This window comes from Protopterus annectens, chromosome 4.part1, assembly GCF_019279795.1.
Source record: "Protopterus annectens isolate FY-2018-M chromosome 4.part1, PAN1.0, whole genome shotgun sequence".
NCBI classification, from domain to species: Eukaryota; Metazoa; Chordata; order Ceratodontiformes; family Protopteridae; genus Protopterus; species Protopterus annectens.
Window position 1 is genome coordinate 628,966,611 of NC_056734.1, and position 16,817 is coordinate 628,983,427.

Consider the following 16,817-nt stretch of genomic DNA (forward strand, 5'->3'; position numbering starts at 1 on the left):
ACACTATCTGTTTTTCGATTAAATACACTTGTTCCCAACTACCAAACCCTTTCACTATAAATGTAATACTGCAATTTTTCATTAGTACTATAGCATGTGTGAAAAACTTACTTTTTTGATACTTCTGAACTTTTGAATTAAAGCTTTCAAGTTTGAATGATTTTCATCAAGACCCAATCATCCCTTCATCAGATGATGCAAAAAAAGCTCCTTGTATTACTTGCCATGACAGTGTAGTCATAGGATGCACTCAACATAACAAGCAAGCAGTCTGAAACACTTCCCTAATCTTTCAACTAAGGCAAAGAGTAGTGCAACTAGGAGATGCACTACTTGCTTCAAAATTTTATATCGGTGACTGCAGTGCCTCTCGCTGCAGTCTATGGTTGCTAGGTCATATGTGCCACTCCTAGCTGACAAACAGGGAAAGAAGGTCATCTTCTGAGAAGACAAAAGATACCATGACCTACACCTAAAAATCAGAAGGAAACCCACAACTCCACTGAGGACAGCATCATCCAAGTCAATCTCTGCCACCATTCTCTTTCACGATGTCAAGATGGCAGTTAAGAAAGTTAATATTTTAGTGAACAAACATGAAGAAAAAAGTGCCCCCCTCCACCACAGAGACTGACATTGTAGTCTGATAATGATACACTACACAAAGATTTCAGCCCAAATATGTCCGCCTCCTTTAATCAGCTGCTACTTACTTCTTGTGGCACTTCCTAGGTTGAAGCCACATTTCACAGCCACTCAACAGTCAACTAAACAACCCTAAAGACAAGAGAGACCAGAACAAAGTACAACTAACAAGCACTAAAAATACATAACTACATTAATCAGGGACATGGGACTTAAAAGTGAAAAGAACATTGATAAATGCTGTTAAAGTACCTTGACATAAACTGTTAAGTTGTGTACACTTAACATGAACATAGATGCTTCACTTGGGATTTTCTGCACTGGAATCCCTTGATTTACACGAAAACCAAAGATCTTTTCCACTTCCCCTAGGGATGAATGATGCCCTCCTGTACAAAAATCAATACATCAGTGGATAACAAGTTGCTGGCATGTACCATTTTTTCATGTCTTTCCTGCCCCAACACCCATCCCTCCCACCCCAATGAAGCCCCACTCTCCTTGTACCTACCTAGGAGCAAGACCTGCCCATCATACTGTCCCCAGATGGGAGATATCACAGGGATGTACAGATAATCAGCTGGATGTAGACTGGAACTAAAGGGAAAGAAGAAAACGAGGGTGCCCACCCAAACCGACAGCCGGGTAAAGAGGGTATGGTAGGAGGGAATGGGTACTACAACACTAAAGACATTGTAGATATTCACCTCAACCCCAGGCCTGTACTCCCTGCTAATAAGCCATGCACCCATCACTATCCAACTAAGACTTACTGATACTAAATATGAATACCCGCAGTATAATGAATAAAACAGAAGGCCGTCATGCTGCCATCTCCTTATATAACCCTGATATTATTCTCATCACAGAGATGTGGCTTAAACCACATACTAAAGATTATTCCATTACCCCACCTGGGTATAACATTCTCAGGACAGACCAGCTAGATAAGAGACGGAGGCATAGCTCTACTTCACAGAATCAACCTACAACTTCCAACTCCTCAAAAAGGATTCCCCCAACTTCAACAAAGCAGAAACTCTATTTGCAAAACTCTTCCTTAACCAACATAAGCACCTAAACCTACTGGGTATCTATATACCTCCAGGTGACAACCTAACCACCCTAGAATCCATACTTCACTGGGCCTCATACTCCCTCCCTCAAGAAATTATTGTGCTAGGTGACAAACATCGACTGGAACTCCATCCACTCTCCCACCTCCACCCATCACATTAACCTATACAACTTCACCCAACTTATAGACACTCCCACATGCATTGATGAGGCCACAAAAAGAGAATCTATACTTGATTGGATCCTCACTAATGGACCAAATGCTGCCCATCATTGCGGCACCCTACCAAACTCTGAGTGACCACCATCCCACTTTTATCCTCAGGCATAAACTTAAAATAATTAACTCTTCCTCCCTTCTACAAACCTGCTCTAACAAAACTTTTCCTAGAGACCACTTTATAAGAGCCTTGCAACATTGCAACTGGTCTCCCATTAAAACACTTTCATTAGACAAAGTAGTTGATTACTTCAACTCCACATTCCTAAAATATCCTCAACCAACTAGCCTCCTTAAAAACAATCAGGATACCTAGCAACCCCACCCCTTGGCTCCAGAAAACCACAAAAGCCCTACTTAGAGCCAGGGATAAAGCCTGGAAAACCTGGAGCCACACCAGATCACCCACAGCTAGGCAAACCTTTCACGAGCTCTGGAACAACGCAAAAAAGCAGGTCAAGCTTGATGAACAAAATTACTATAATCACCCAACAAAACAAATACAGTACTACACCACAAAAATTCTGGGCAACAATAAACAACATCCTACAGCCCCGGAAGAACCACCACTCCCGCCCCCAATATAACAGGTACAGACCTGGACATAGCCTCCAGCTTTAATAACTATTTCACTTCCTCAATACTCAAAACATCATTTCCTCCTACACCCCACAACCATCTCAGGTCCAAACAAAAACCATAAATTTCACACTTATGTCTGTGCCTACCTCTAATATCCAAAAACTCCTAGCCAAATTAAAACTAACCACCCTTGCAGCCAATAACCTTCCTGCCGAATACCTCCAAACTGCATCCACAGCTATAGCCTATCCCATTTCATTTCTAATAGAGAGATTAATCACCGAACACACCGTTCCATCCCAGTGGAAAACTATCATACCATTCCACAAACATGGCCCCTCCCTAGACTTTTCCAACTATCGACCAACTGCAATTTTCTCACCCCTCTCTAAGATGTATTCATCACCAGTTCCTCTCCTATCTCCTCACCAACAACCTTCTCTCCTCAACCCAACACAGATTTCGCCCATCCAGCAGCACCACCACTGCCCTACTCAAATTCACTAATACTATAAACTTCCACAGGAATCTAGGTAAATTAGTCTCAGCTACCTTCCTAGATTTATCCAAGGCATGTGACACAGTCTCACATAATAAACTACTGTCTTGTTTTTCTGACCTCAACCTTAACAACCCCACCCTACCCTGGTTTAAAAGCTATTTAGATAATCGCCAACAATCCGTCAAATGGCACAACTCTCTATCCCCCTACTCCCAACCTCCTTAGGCACGCAGCAAGGATCAATCCTAGGACCCCTTCTTTTTAATATCTTCACAAACCAACTCCACTCAGCTACCGCTAAAGCAGACATAGTCCAATACAAAAACAAAAATATGTTCCAAACACTGAACCACCACAAGGGAGCTCAAATCCAAGTAGAAATCAAAATAAAGTCCAAATGAGATTCCACAGAAACTTTATTACAAGGGTAAGCACTTTCACAACCTGTCCTGGTTGCTTCCTCAGACCAATACAGTCTGTACAGTACAGTCCAATACGCTGACAACACAACTGTCACATGCTCTGCACCCAACATCCAACTTCTCCAACAAAAAGCCAAAGAAGCCTTCTCTGACATAGAAAACTGGCTTAACAACTCACAACTCATACTAAATCCCAAGAAAACACAACTAATGCTATTCCACTCTATTAAAACGCGCGACCTTACCTTCTCTATACTTTCTGCCAACAAAACTCAAATTACCCCAGTCACTGAGGCTAAACTCCTAGGAGTTACCATTGACCAGCAACTCAAATTCCCAAAGCACATATCAACAATCATCACTAGCGTCCACTACAAGCTAGGTTCCCTCCATCGCTGTAAAAGTTATCTAACCACCGAATCTCGAATCGCAATAGCCAGGACCCATCTCCTATCTACTCTACTTTATGCATCCCCAACTGTAATTAATCTTTACAAAACTGACCTTAATAAACTTTCCATCTGTTACAACAAAATCCCTAGATTCACTACCAATGCCAAATCACGATCCCACCACTGCCTTTCCCTACAAGCCTTGCACTGGCTTGAATTTCCAAACCTATTAAGATACCATCAGCTCAGCCTAGCTCATCTAATTCTGTACTACCCCGAGAAAAACCCTGACCTGACTAGCTTGCTGAACTTCTACAATTCAAATAGACAACTTTGGTCCTCCAACAAAGCCTTAATCGAAAAAATAACAAGCAAAAACAACTCTGGGGAATCACTATTTGCCCATGAAGTAACAAAAATATGGAACAACCTTACCCTGACCTCAGACTACAAAACTCCACGCCCTCCTTCAAAAGTCTACTTACAACATACCTCTTCACCAGCCATCTATGCAACTGTAAACTGACCCTCCAAAGCCTCATCCACTCACTATTTCTCACCCTATCTGTCCTGGACAACACAAACAACACGTTCTAACTACACCTATCCATGTGTGAGCAATAACTTATATATGAGTGTGTGTGTGTGTGTGTGTGTGTGTGTGTGTGTGTGTGTGTATGTATATATATATATATATATATATATATATATATATATATATATATATATATATAGGTTTACTATTAAGAAGTCGGCGTAGCATTGCACGCCTATGAACTATTCGAACGACAGATGTTCGAATAGTTCATGTGCGTGTCAGCCACGTAATCGAATGGAATATTCGCGAATGGTCTGTGCATTCGCAAATATAACGTTCAATTATGTACAGGGATTGCACCCCGCTAACTATACATCCCTTTCCTCACTGTAGTGTGATCTCGGAGTTGGAATATATAGTTAGCGGGGTGCAAGGGGGCTTGCCCCCCGGAATAAACGGGATGTTAGGTCTTCTTGTTAAGGGGTTACGGGAAGGGTGGGATTGCTAAGTGCCGAAAATGTCACGTTCAATATTTTTGGCATGAACAGCGTTTTTTCGACATTAGGGCCATTAGGTGTTGTGTACTTTCGGCGAAACACTTCACTAATAAGTACTATTTTTTTTTCACTTTTGAGATTTTAATAGTAACCCACATATATATATATATATATATATATATATATACATATATATATATATATATATATATATATACACACACACGTACATATATGCTCTATATATGCTCTATCGTATATTTGCTTGAATGCATATAAGGAAACAAACATTTATATACTCTTATTCAATTGTGAAATATCTTGCAATGCTCTACCAGGTTCTTATCTACTGTCACTGTATATTTTGTACATTTGTATTTTCAGCCAAAAGGGGTAATATCCTCTTATTGTACACTAACTGCTGTAAAGTCTACAATCTGTATGCTACTACTCAGTAATGTCTCTTTTGTAAATTTTTCTTCTCTCTGTAAACTTATGGAGTTTTTCTCCCTAGGACTCCGCTGAAAATGGACACTTGTCCCGTCGGACTATCCTGGCAAACAAATGTTAAATAAATAAACATAGGCACTCAAACATCTACATTTATGCTAAGTATACACAACTGGACTATGCTTCACTGTTGCAGTAACAACACTTGGGATGCTTTCTAAAGCTACAGAAAGAGGGAGGCTAGCATAAAAAAGCATGGGAAACAAGTCTTTGCAGTACAGCTGAGGTGAAGCCAGCTCCAGCCATAGAAGCAGACGGCAGCCTAATGTACTCTTCATTGGAAGAGATTTGACCTGGAGAACGCAGCTGAAATAGTCTACAGAATTGTCAGAGTAATTGTCCTGTTCCTCATCAGTAGACAAGGAAACCAGGGCAGGATTTTGAGGGGTAGCTGGTGGTTGCAGAGACCCAAGGAAGGAGTTCTGAAAGACATGATAGCTTTGAACAACCCCTATGTAGTAGTTTCATCAGTGCCTGCTATATATGATAGTGATACTAAAATGAAGTATTACTAGTTAATTGTAATGTATCCGTGCTTTACACTGTAATAATATAAGAAAGGCTAACAAGAAGCGAGTTAAAGTTTATATAATTCGAACTCTATCCACTCCTCCCTAGCTGCTGAGTGAAACGCCACATGCCTACCCTTTTTTTTTTCTTTTTTGGCTTGACATCCGCCTGGATGAGTTACAGCGGTTAAAAACCTTGTCTAAAGGGAGACTTCCAAGATGGCTGCACAAAGAGTAACCGTTTAATTTCAGCTCTCCCAGTGAGAAATCAGACTCAGAAGACAGCCAGTAAATTCATATTTTTTGAGAAATTTCATTAACTGGGTAGTAAGTGCACTGCCTGGATGCCAACAAAAAAGAAATTCAGAGAACCTAAAAGAAAATCAATCACAAAAGATGAAGAAAAACACCGACTGGGAAGAATTCTGCAGCTGTTCAGCAAAAAGCAGTGCAAGCTCCAGCTTTGGTATAAGACATGACTTCTAGTAACCTAGAGGAAAAAATAAGTCAGTTGTACTCAGTGTATTAAAACAAGTGAAACACTGATGGAGTATATCAACTCAAATAACAAAAGACTGGAAAAACAGATATCCAGATTAGGTGACAAAACTGCAAAAATCAGGAGTCAAAACAAAGAAAAGGCTGGCTGAATAGGAGACTGCTCAAGCAGAGATGTTTCAGAAAAATAACAAAATTAGAGGGCAGAGCATGTAGTGAAAACCTGAGATTTTCTGCTGTACCAGAGAACCTGGAAGGAAGAGACTATATGAATTTTATGAAGGCTGAAATAAGCAACTGGACTGATATTTCACAGCAGGAGTTAACAGACAGGGCACGTCACGTGTATGCTCCAAAACTGGCCATGAGAAAGCAACACAGACTTTTAATAGTAAAGATACAATCCTACCAACAGAAGGAGTTGATTCTAACAAAACTGTGGGAGAAGGACACAATACTAAAAGTAGGAGACAGAGTGTTTGCAGAAAATGCTTGCTCACTGTACATCAGGTAGAAGAGAAGTAAATTTATTCCACTAATCAAGGGATGTTAAGAAGCAGGCATAAGAGTCAAACTGCTGTACCCAGCTATCTTCAGAACATTCTTTCCTGGAGGTACAAAACCATTTCTTGATGCAGAACATGCTAAAGAGGAAATACAAAAGTTTGTCCAACAAAAAGTGAGCTGTGAAATAGCAGACTAGCAGACTCTGCTTCTTGTTCTTCTGGTAATAAAGTCAGCAGAGAGACTGTGCCAGTGAAACCTTTTCCAATGTTTCAACATAAAATGCTTGAGAGACAGAAAAAAAGCACAACAGTTGACTAGAACCAATAGTATGTTGGAAATGAAGCATAGACTGGAAATGGGAGATGGAGATAAACAGGTATAAAACCAGCAACTCAGAAATTAACAAACAAATGTGGGATTACAAAGCTTTAATTATATTTGTGAAAATAAATATTGGACTTTTTGACTTTGTTAAACTTGTAGAGGAAAAAACATCAAACCAAAAACACAGACCAAATAACAAAACCTTGAATGCTACGGGCCGAGGTACCAGGAAGCATCAGTAAACTGTTGGCTTGAATTTATTTGGTCATTGTCATGGTTATTTCCGGCATATTTTGTCTTTGGTTTGTTTTTTTTTAAACTTGTAAGGGACTCTAAAGCACATGCCATACTTAAAGTCATTAATGTTTGGAAGAACGCTTAGGAGAGGGGAAGAGGAGGGAGAGAGTTAACTGTAAGTAAAACAAAATGTTGTTCTTAACAGTAGTACTTTAATAATGCATGGTATAATCCGCATGCTATAAAGTAAACTTTTCTCAGTTATTTTCAAGTGCAAAGGGGAAAACTAGTAAACAGGTGCCCCATTTTCCTCCTCCCTTTCTCTTTGTAAAGTTTTTCCTTCTTTTCGCTTGCTCCTTGTTCAGTTTTGAAGAAATACAAGCACTGTAATGTAAAAAAAGGAAGAAAAGTCTGGTCCAAAAAGCATGACAGAAGAAAGACTGATACGTTGATTCTCATACTTGCATAGGGGAATGGAATGACTGCATTAAGGCCCTTGACTTGACCTAGTAACATGTTTTAAGAGAAAGCAAATAAAAACAGAACACTGAACATAACTAGTGTTGCTCTAGAAAATAAATAAATGCTTGCAGAAGTAATTCTGTATCTGGTTCTCATGTTTCCATGGAGACAATCTAATAAAAAGCAATAAAAACAAAATACTTTCTTTTAATGGCTAGAAGATAAAGTATTTAAATGTTTCCCAGTCTGCGACAGCAATAAAGATGAGCTAAAACCAGACAGCACTTAGAAGCACAGGCTGTAAAATGCATCTTAGCATGGACAACCCTCCTTTTAGGTCAGCCCAAATCTATGAGTGTGGCTGCCAACTTGGGACAATTGTTCTATTAGTAGGGCAAAACTTCAATATTTGAAATAGTACATGGTTTTGTGCGTCAGTATTACATTAAAGGGTGTACTGATGTATACAAGTAGTGAACTATATTAAAACATGTACAGTGCAAATAGCTTTGTTTTGAGGGCTTTCAATAAAACAGAACGTTTTGTAAGATGTTACATGGGCTCAAATGGATATGACAAGAAAAAAAATATATAAAAGATCCACCTGCCAAACATCAGTGTATGCATGTAACACAAAAGCTGGAACTAGATACTTAAAAAAGCTGCTACACATAAAAGGTGGGAATAATAACTTTATAACAATGATATCTTCTGTATTATCTTTAAATGTTAATGGTCTCATAGATGTATACAAGTAGTGAACTATATTAAAAATGTATAGTGCAAATAGCTATGCTACAGGAGACACATTTGGATAGAACTGAACCTGTGAATATGATAAAGGTTTTCAGGACAGTTATTCAGCAGAATACCTGAGACAAGAAAAGAAGAGTACTTATATTAATGGGAAGAGGAGCTCCAATAGTGACAGAAGAGGAGAAAATGATAATAATGGTAGAGTTGAAGTACCTAAGTGGAAGTACTAAGTGGCTACTGGCAACACAGGAGAATTGCACTGGCATGTTTATGTTCCACTAAAACTGCTACAATATAGCTTAAGTTTATAGGCATTTGAAAAAAAAACTCAACTATGGCAATAGAACAAAAGGGCAATAAAAGAAAGTCATATGGAACAAAGGATTGTTTGTTAAAGTCATAGTGGAGAATCGTAAAAAGGGGAAGAATCTAAGTATGGCATGGATAGACTACAAAAAAGCATTTGAGAATATCCCACATTTGTGTATAAAAGAGTGATTAAAAATGTCTAAGATACACCCTGCACTGACTGACTACATTACAGTGACCATGAAATAGTGGCAGACCACTTTGCAATTAAGCCATGATAAAGGACAAAATTATTATCCTAGGGATAAAAAATCAAAGGGGGACATTCTAAGTTGACTCTCTGTCACCACTGCTATTCTGTCTTGCCCTTAACCCATTAAGCTATCTACTTAACAGCTTACACCATGGCTATAATTTGGCTCCTAGAAATCAACTAAGTGTAAAGACTTCTCATCTTCTCTTTGTAGATGATTTAAAGTGATATAAGCTCATCAGGTGAGGAACTGAAAGCACAACTGCAAGTTGTCAAAACTTTTTCAGATGATATATGAATGTCATTTGGTCTTGATAAATGTGCAAGAGCAACCATTAAAACTGGAAAACTGCAGCACCAAAAAAAAACATTAGTTTGGGACAAGAATGTGATATAAAAGAACTTTTGCAAGGGGGAATGTATAAATATTTTGGATAAACCAGTTTGCTCTTCCTGTCCTGACTTACAGTTTTGGAGTGATTACTTGGCCCCAAAACGTGTTGGGATACATTAGACAGGAAAACAAGAAGGATGCTTAATGCTCGGCAAATGATTTATAAAAATCACTGCATACCAAGATTATATATTCCCCATTCCACAGGAGGGATGGGCCTCCTTGAAATGATTACATGTATAGATCTGCAATCATGGAACTGCAAACATATCTATTGAACTCACAAGACCCGAATACAGTGAAAGTTTTGAAACACGAGGAGAATAAATCTAAGATGACTTCTCTGCTTAATCTAGCAGAAGCATATCAGCGTCAAGCAGGAATGGAAATCAAACCAGAAGTAGATAAAAATCAGGCAGCAACTGAATGTGCCAAAAAAAAAAAAAAACCCAAAAAGAAACAATATAAGGTGAAGGACCAGATGAGAAGGCAAGAAATGTGGAAAACGCATAAATATAGTTGCAAGAACAGAAAACTTCTGGAAGAACCTCATGTTGATCAGGATCGAACGCAGGAATGGTTAAGGAAAGTCAAATTCAAACCAAGAGATGAAATGTTAATATTGGCGGCACAAGACTGTGGGTTACATAAACACTGGTTTAAAGTCCATTGAACATGTGGGAGAAACAGACAAATGTAGGTTTTGTAAAACAGAACTGGAAACAGTGGCACACCTTGTTGCTGGTTGTGACATACTAATGGCATAAGGACTGTATACTCAAAGGCATAACAATGTGGCAAGACTGTTGCAATGGGGATTGTGTAAACATTATGGTATTGATGTGGCTGAAAAACACTGGAAACAAAAGCCACAAAGCATCACAGAAAATGATGAAGTTTACATAATATGGAATCACCCATTACCAACAGTTCAAAAGATACACGCTAGAAAAACGGATATAGTGGTCCATGTAAAGAAGTAAAAAGTAGCACTGATCATTGAAATCGTCACACCCAGTGACTACAGTGTCTTGCATAGAGAGAGACACAGTCAGAAAATATCAGGATTTGCAGGAAGAAATGAGAGCAATGTGTAAAAAAGGGATTCACTTCATAATCTCGAAATACTGAAATATCGAATTTCAGTATCTCAAGACCATGAAACCGAATCCACAAAACACAAACAACAAAACCGCGAAATTCAAAACACCGAACAAACCGCACACACTACTCCATACATAAACCTCAACACCCACATCACAACATAAACAAAACTACACACATACACAACTCATACACACATAAGCAGGGGGGGGCTGTGCTTCCCCCACTTATATATACTAACTCCGAGATCGCACAAACAGGAAACAAAAGCAAACTCACACACGCACATTCTCCAGTCCCTCACACACACATCAAACATATCAACACACTCACATACACTAACTCCCACTCAAAACCCTTACAAAACACTCACTTACCTGACATAACACCTAGATCCACACACGGCACCGCGCACCATCAACACACAATCCCGGACATTATGTAGCATAAGGTCATAACCGCAAATTTGAGATATTTGAATTTGCGATTATGAACTTTCGCTACTGTAAACATTCGGCTTTATAGTCTCGAAATACTGAAATTCGACATTTCAGTATTTCGAGATTATAAAGCGCTCCCGTAAAAAATATACCCAGTTACAATAGTACTAGGAGCAACAGGTCTTATAAAAAAGAATCTACAATCATATTTAGATATGTTACCAATACATGTAACCCCATACCAATTGCAGGAGGAGTCATTACTGGACACATTGCAGGTGCTGCAAAGAGCACTTCTGGCTGACAAAGATTGAAACAATACTAATTTTATGAACTTTAATCGTTCTTTGACTTAGGAATGGGGTCCATTCCTCCCATCATGGTATTAGAAACCCAAACGACTTAGAGAAATTAAAAAAACAGCTTAAGAAAATTCTGGGAAAAATAATCAGCTTTCAGCAGGGAATATTACTTACTGGTGGGGACTGGAATTTGATTTGCAGCAGTGCAGATGTGTCTGGGGGGCCTAGAAGGGAAAATATAACAAAGGAGGGTAGATTTTTGAAGAAATTTATGAAAATATTTGGCATGGAAGATGTGAATTCAGTAGTAGGAGTTCGGAGTGAATTTACTTATTAGTCCCCAGGATACAATGACTGGGCTAGGCTAGACAGAACTTACATTTCACAGGAAAATGTGCATTTAATTAAGAGTTTTGATATGCATCCAATAACTATTTCAGATCACACGCCAATAAGTAGTAAAATAAAAATGTAGAGTTAATGTAGAATAAAAATGTAGAGTGTATATGTCAAACAGTCACAGCCCTTAAGGCCAAACACAATGGCAGACACACTTGTCATTGGTGACTCTATAGTCAGACACACTGACCTCCCGCTCACCAGACTGAGTAAGGAGAGAGTTACAGTAAGCTGCCTGTCGGGCGCTAGAATCCACCACATAACGCAAGCACTCAGGTCTCTCAACAGCAGGTACAAATACGACTCAGTCATTGTCCATGCTGGTGTAAACGACCTGAGACGTACCTCCTTGGACTACATGAAAAGAGACATTGAGGAGCTCTCTGATTATGTAGCCCAGGCAGGTATGACCCTGACCTTGAGCAGTATCCTACCTTCACCAAGAATGATGCCACAATACAGAGATAAGATGATCAGCTTTAACAATTGGCTTAAACTCTGGTGTCATTCAAAGGGGATCCAATGTCTGTCTGCCTGGGATGACATGCTGGACAAGCCACGCTGCTTCAAGGGACGGCTTGCACCTGTCACCCTGGGATTCCAGATATTGGCAAAGGCTCTTGCCACCCCCATAGTGCCTTTTTGCGGCAAGGCTCAAATTCTAGACCTACCACCCTACAACACAAAAAAGGAAAAAAATTAAGGGTAATGCTGCTCAATGCCAGAAGTCTAAATCTCAAAATGCACGCACTCGAGGCCCTTCTCAGTATGGAGAACATCGATGTCTGTGCTGTGACAGAAACCTGGTTCAAGGCTCCTGAGAGCACCCCAGCACTATCAGGTTTTACCTCATATCATGCGTTCCGGCCCCAAAATCCGGACAATACCAAGAAAGGAGGGGGGGTATCCATATTCATCAAGGACACCCACACCTCAAGACTGGTGGCAACGCACAATGCATCGGAGACCATCCAGGTGCAATTGACCATAGGCAAGACTGCTCTGCAAATTGTAGCATGTTACAGGCCACCCTCACAAACTCAGGAACCTCACATAGATTCCTGAAAACACTGGAGGGGATAAATGTATCACCAAACACCATCATACTAGGTGACTTCAATTACCCTAATATAGACTGGGAACACTACTCAAGCCCAAACACCCTAGCCCAAAAGTTCCTGGAATTCATAAACTCAAATGCCATGGAACAACTAGTCACCATCCCCACAAGAGGAGAAAACATACTTGATCTCATCATCACGAACATGGGAGCACAATGTTCAACACCGGAAGTATACCCCTCACTGGTGAGATCAGATCTCAAACTAATCTCGCTGGAGGTCCTCATCCCACCCCCACCTGAAATAAAAAAGACCACAGTAAAGAACTTCTCGAAAGCCGACTTCACACTTCTAAAGACTAGTGTGGTCTCCTTTAAGGCCCCAGAGCCGGCGGAAAACAGTACTCAAGCCGCTGAATCACTTACTAATGCCTTCTACCAGCACCTGCAGGACTGCATGGATAAGGCAATCCCAAGCAAAACAAAGACTCTTTGTACCAAAGGCAAGCGTCCAGTCTGGTGGACCCCAGCCATAAACAAACTCTACAACAAAAGGAGGAAGCTACTACAAGATAGAGCAAAATCCTTAAAAGGTAAGACACCTTTGATCACTATAAGTAAAAAACTAAGAGCTCTCATAAAATCATCCAAAGCAAATTTTGAGAGAAAAATAGCTAAAGACTCAAAAGACAATCATAAGGCCTTCTTTAGCTATGTTAGAAACCTCGGAGGAAACTCCCAGATATGCTCAGAACTAGTTCAAAATGATGTGAAGATTACTGATCCTACAGACATTGCCAACATACTGGCTGACAGGTTCAGTGCAAACTCCCCCCCCCCCAAAAGGAGAGATATCTATACCAAACAATTGCAGCCCCCCAAACATCTCTAACGCCCAAGTGAGAACTGCTCTCTCCAAAGCAAAAACACAGCATCCATGGGACCTGATGGTGTCCCCGGCTGTGTGCTCCACGAACTCAACGAGGAATTAAACCCACAGCTAGGACAGCTGTTTAATCATAGTCTCACCTCTGGATACGTACCCAGGGAGTGGCGCACTGCAACTGTGGTCCCACTTCACAAAGGCGGTGCCTCCACCGACCCTGGAAATTACCGGCCCATTAGCTTGACAAGCCTTATCTGCAAAGCCATGGAGAGGATCATAATGGACCTCATAAATAAAGACATAGGGAATTTGCAGACTTTGGATCCAACCCAGTTTGGCTTTGTCAAAGGCAGATCATGCCTTTTAAACTTGGTTGACTTTTTCGAAACAGTCACCAAAGCCATTGATGAGGTAAAGGCAGTCCATACAGCCTACCTCGATCTGGTGAAGGCCTTCGATACAATACCCCACTCGGGTATCATTGAAAAACTCATCAGCTTAAATGTTAACCCATACATCACAAGATGGGTTGCAAACTGGCTGAGTGACAGAACCCACAGGGTCAGAGTTGCTGGCGCCATGTCAGACTCAAAGCCTGTCACAAGTGGTGTCCCACAGGGCTCAGTCCTGGGCCCACTCTTGTTTGGCATCTACTTTTCCGAAGTACAAGCAAACACAGGAGGGTTATGGCTGACAAAGTTTGCAGATGACTGCAAACTGGGCCATAGTCGAAAACACATCTGACACAGATATCCTTCAGAAGGGTCTCACAGAAAGCGGATAACTAGTGCTAGAGCCAAGGCCTAAAGTTAAATGCATAAAAATGCATAGTCATACCCTTCGGGAAAAACAAGGTTACCCCTAGCTACCATATAGGTGGCAATCCACTGAGCACAGAAGAAGTTATCAGGGACCTGGGGACCCAGGTTGACAGTAGCCTGTCATTCGACACCCATGTAGCTAAAGTAGTTAGGAAGACCTTCTACATTGCCCACCTTATCATGAAGGGATTCACATCTAGATCAAGGGAGGTCATAGTCTCCCTATACTCATCACTCATCAGACCAATGATTGAGTACAATGCCCCATTCGGAATGTATCTGACTCGACACTTGCAGCAGCTGGAGAGGCCACAAAAGTTCCTCACCAAAAGGATAAAGGGTCTCAAAAATCTGTCCTATGCTGCCCGAATGAAAGAACTCCAGCTCTATTCAGTCGCTTACTGCTTGCTCAGAGGTGACCTTTGCCTGACATACAAGGCCATGTCAAACCCAGATTTGATGAATATGCTTCACCTCAAAAAATCTAGATCCATCAGAGCCACAAGGGCGGGAGACTTAAACCTCGACACGGCTATTAATAGGACGTGCTGGAGGGATAGATTCATCACCCAGAGACTCCCTATGCTGTGGAACAAAATCCCGGTATATGTGAGGCAGAGCACCTCGCTGGCCTTGTTCAAGAGAAATCTTGACCAATGGATGGGAGATCGCAGATATACCCCAGGGATTACCTCAGTGTCACTGATCGACAGAGGCACAGCAAAATAATGGGTATAGTTCCCCACACTAAAGGGGTGGCGTAAGCCACAAAACTATGGGCTAGGCTTGTAAATGCCCTCGGGCAGATAGCCTAGTATGAATCTATGAACCTATGAACCTATGAAATAAAATTTAGACACTGGTGCCTTCCCACCTATCTACTGAAAAAAGAAGAATTTAAAGAATGAGTAGTGGAAATTATTTGGGAGTTAAAGAAAATAGAAATTTCTTCTAAAAATGTAGTTAGGGACTGGGATAAAAGTAAAGTGGAGTTTAAAAATAGGGTGGAAATAAGAGAGAGAGATATGGTTCAGAAGTAACAAGAATTATTCAGAGATACTGGCAAATGTTAAAGTATTGCAGAATAGGAGAAATCGCACAGAACAAGAACAGGAGCAATTTTGCAGACTGCTAAACAGAAAATAAGGGATTACCTCGATAATATGCATGAGTTCAGAAAAATTGCTGTTAAGCAACTGTTTTTTGATAGTAACTCCACATCACAAAAGGTTTTAGCACAATGAGTCAGGTAACAGAAAGTAGAAAGGGTTGTCACCAAGCTTAGGAAGTCTACAAGAAGGAAGATAACAAGAAATCCTGCAGCGGTACTAGAAATATTTTGGAAATTTAATGAAAGTCTGCATAAAGCAAAAAAATATAGAGATCAAGAAAAGTTATAAATGTAAATGTTTATGGAAGAATTAAATATGCCAAGGTTAGAGGTAGAGGAGGTTCAATTACTAAGGATAAGAGAAGATGAGATAAAATGGTGATGTATAACCAATCCACAGGAAAGTTCCCAGGAATAGGTGTAATCCTACAGAAGTTTGGAATCTAGGAAGGGAAAAAATGATAAAGATCTGAAAGGTTTTAACAGTATTTTAAGAGGAGAAGCACCAACATCATAGAAGAAAGTGGTGGTGGCTGTTAATACCTAAAGAGGGTCAAGACTCATTAAATCCAGCTTCATACAGGCCCATTTCAATACTAAACCATGATTATAAAGTGCTTATGTCTATAAAGCAGAAAATATGGCAAAGGTGATGCCAAAATTGATAGATATGGATCAATGTGGTCTTGTGGTGGGGAGGCAAACATTTGACAAAATTAACAGAACAATGATTATCCAGAGGGAAGCAGAATGCAAGAAAATGCCACTGTTAGTGGGTCTTGATGCAGTAAAAGCATTTGACAAGAGTATTCTGGGAGTTTATGAGCAGGATGATGGAAGCATCTGCATTCATTGATACAATTATAAGGCTGATTAGGAGGATACATGAGGGATGGGAGGTGAAAATTAAACTGGGTGGGTTCCTCTCTGATAGGTTCCGTTTGAGCATAGGAACCAGGCAGAGGTGTCTTCTTTCCCTTTTCTTATTTGCATTATATTTAGAAACCTTGGCAAAGAAAATAAGAGACTAAGAAATTCAAGGATATAATTGGTATGGCAT

General features: G+C 40.2%; 1 protein-coding gene across 1 annotated transcript in view; it reads right to left on the bottom strand.

Annotated features, from left to right (window-relative positions):
• The window catches only part of PIK3CA (phosphatidylinositol-4,5-bisphosphate 3-kinase catalytic subunit alpha), a 1,902,358-nt gene that overhangs the window by 1,524,476 nt on the left and 361,065 nt on the right, over positions 1–16,817 (bottom strand). The gene's annotated exons all lie outside the window — the stretch shown is intronic.